The 3,296-nt window shown below is 45.4% G+C and overlaps 1 pseudogene; it reads right to left on the bottom strand.

Annotated features, from left to right (window-relative positions):
• Positions 1-2,428: 2,428 nt before the first annotated feature.
• LOC103603931 lies at positions 2,429-2,917 on the bottom strand (annotated as a pseudogene).
• Positions 2,918-3,296: the final 379 nt, after the last annotated feature.

Raw genomic sequence — 3,296 nt, 5'->3', positions numbered from 1 at the left:
TTCCTTCCTCCGTGTGTGTATGCGGGTGCTTCAAAAGTTCATGGAAACATTTGTGTTATCTTTTTTTTTTTTTGCCTTTTTTCGTGTCTGGCAATGGATCGCAACCCTCAGTGTTGCGCCCATACCGGACCGGGACCGGCAACGGGATCTCAACCCTCGGTGCTGTGCCCGCACCTCGCTCAGCCAGTGAGCGGGAACCGGTCTGTATGTGGGATCCGAACCCTCGGTGGGAGCGCCGCCGCGCCCCCAAGCGGCGCACTGTAGCAGTGCGCCACCGGGCCGGCCCTTGTGTTATCTTTTAATTCTATATTTCCACAAACTTTTTGAAGTACGAGAGTACATGCAGCCCCAGCCATCAAGAAGTGGACAATTTCCCCTTCCCTTTTATCTGGGCTCGCCCTGTGACTTGGTTGGACCAACACAATGTGATGGAAATGGTGCCATCAGTTCTAGGCCCGGCAGCTTCTGCTTCCTCTCTCAGCAGCCAGCTGTCATATAAAAAGTCCAACTACCCTAATACCTCCCTGCTGTAAGGAAACCCAAGCTAACTGCATGGAGATGTTGTGTGGAGGGCCTGAGAGTCCTGGGCATATGACAGGACTTCTTGTGCTGCCTCGTCCAGCCTAGCCCCCAGCTGAATGTGGCTGAGCGACACCAGCAGAGGGAACAGCAAAAGCAAAAATCAGGAAGTTCAGAGCATCTGAGAGGTGAATGCAGAGGGGAAGGGAAGGCTGGGGGAGAGGGGACGAGATCAGATATGAAGTCATAAAAGTCTTCAGGGGCCAGAGCTGCACTGTCCAGCTCAGCAGCCCTAGCCACATGTGGCTGTGTAATCTAAACTTAAAATTTAAAATGCTGCTCCTCAGTCCCACTAGCCACACTTAAAAAAAATTTTTTTTTATTGAATCAAAATTGATTATACAAATTTTGGGGGTTCAACATTGAGATATGTTGATCAAATCAATATTACTAGCATATATATTGTTACAAATTGTAATTATTATTTATGTCCCTTGTCCAATCCCTCCCCTTCCCCCTTTCCCTCTCCATCCCCCCTCTCATCACCCTAGATTTCTTCTCACCCTCTGAAAGAGTAATGGTTAGTCTGTTGATTTGCTGCCCAAATGATCTGTCCAATGCTGAGAGACGTGATCAGGTCCCCCAATATTATTGTAGAGCAGATGCCTCTTCCATCATTCTGAAATGGGCTCTGTGGAGAGAGACATCCTCCTCCTTTCTTTATCTCTGCTGGTGACTTTCCTTGTGTAAACGCACTCCAGTGGCTGGCAGATAATCTGCGTCGTGGTTGTGGTGTCTAGTCGCCTTCGTGGCAGCCATGGTTATCATGGTGGCTGTGGTGGGCCACCCACATGGAGGAGATGTTTTTGGCATGCTCCTTGGTGCTGATGGTGTGCCTGGTTGTGTAGGGTGTCCGATCCCTGGCTCCATATGCCAGGTCCCTGAGTGGGTCCCGAGGTGCTGGCATGGTGTGCCTGGTTGTGGGAAGGGGGTCTGGTCCCCTTCTCCATGCTCTGGGGCCCTGGGCAGGCCCTGAGGCACTGGCATGGTGTGCCTGGTTGTGGGAGGGAGGGTCTGGTCCCCTTCTCCATACCCCAGTCCCTGGGTGGGTCCTGAGGCACTGTACTAGCCACATTTGAAGCGCTCGACACGTGGCTGTGTAATTTAAGTTTTAAATCTATCTATCTATCTATCTATCTATCTATCTATCTATCTATCTATCTATCTATTTTTTTAATTGAAAAGCTAACAAACGGTCTAGTTACATTTCTCCCCTCAAAAAAACACAAACTAGGTAGTAACTGAGTCTCCAGGCTATATATTCAAAGCTGAGAGGGTTCAAAGTAAAAAAAAAAAAAAAAATCCTCTAGTCCAATTAAGAGAGACCTGCTGCATATGGGCTAATCAATACCAGTGGTACTCTTTGACTCTAGGAAGCTGGAAGACATCCTAATCACCCCAATCAGAACATTTACTTCAAGTTGACTTTTTCCAGTTTCCAACTCATGAATATATTTCATTAATTCTATTTCAGAAAACTTTTAGCAAGTTGTTTTATTTACAATGCCAACTTTTAAAAGGTTATTAAAGTTAAATGGACAATAAACTAGGCAGAAATTGCTTTACAAAGAAGAGGGAAAGACCAAAATGTCACTTTCTATAGAGAACTCACACTTCAGTTTTATTCAAGCAAAGAAAAAAGAAACTTTTGATCACACTAGAAGAAACTCTGCCATTGGTTTGGAATCTGTACTCAAACTACACATGCAATGAGGACAATATTCCACTAATACAATTGATTTGCTGTTGCATTTGTCTATTGTTTGTCTAATATTAACAATTATAAACAGAGCAGTGCAACTAGTATTTGGAAAAATCCTTACAGTGTTACAGTGTCAGGCACAACCTATCACTTCTCTTCACACCACTGGTTCTCTTTGTGTACCTGGGCTTCCTTCCCCGTGAAGTCATTTTTGATATTGAAGGTCTTGTGAATCTCCTCAGGAGTTTCCCCCTCGATCACACCGGCAACAGTCTTGCATGTGACATCAGGCAAACCTTTGATGTCTAAGCAGTTTGCAGCCAGAATAAGTTAAAAAAATGTTCCTCGGTCAACTGTCAGGAATTCTTGGTCCCAAACAGGGATATCATCTGTTCACTTTTCTTTGTTCTCATCCTCCTCAGGAGGAGGAGGGTCATCCTCGTGGTGGGTGCACCACTGAATGACCTTTTTTAATATTGCTGCATTAACTTTTGGTAGAGGATCTGGGTCATCATCTCCTTCATCATGCATTCCCAAATCTTTCAACATGGTCTTGATAGTCACAGATTGTTTGGGGATTTCCATATCAACTTCAAATATCTCTCCATCAGAACTCTGCAACTTAATTGAAGGCATAGTGTTTGGTCTCAAGGAGATGGCTGGCCGGATGCTAACAAGAGTGTGGCAGCATCAGCACACGCTAAAGAGAAAGACCAAGGACAAGGCCACTCTAAACTTAAAATCTAAAATGCAGCCCCTCAGTCCCACTAGCCACATTTGAAGTGCTCGATAGCCACATGGGCTGGTGGCTAGCACATTGGACAGTGCAGATTCAGAATACTCCGATCAGTGCAGAAAGGTTTATTGGCCAGTACTGGCTCTACAACAAATCAGAAGAAGACCAGGATCAGAGTTCAAGGTCAGACCATGTGCTCTTAAGCTTGGTACTTCATTAAATCCCTTGAGGTTCCAGTTTATCCCAGGGTTAAATGAGGCTCTTCCAGCCTAATAGTGG

Source organism: Galeopterus variegatus, unplaced genomic scaffold (genome assembly GCF_000696425.1).
Source record: "Galeopterus variegatus unplaced genomic scaffold, G_variegatus-3.0.2 Scaffold129, whole genome shotgun sequence".
NCBI classification, from domain to species: domain Eukaryota; kingdom Metazoa; phylum Chordata; class Mammalia; order Dermoptera; family Cynocephalidae; genus Galeopterus; species Galeopterus variegatus.
The sequence above is the reverse complement of the archived record's forward strand: the minus strand, read 5'-3'. Positions and strand labels throughout refer to the sequence as shown.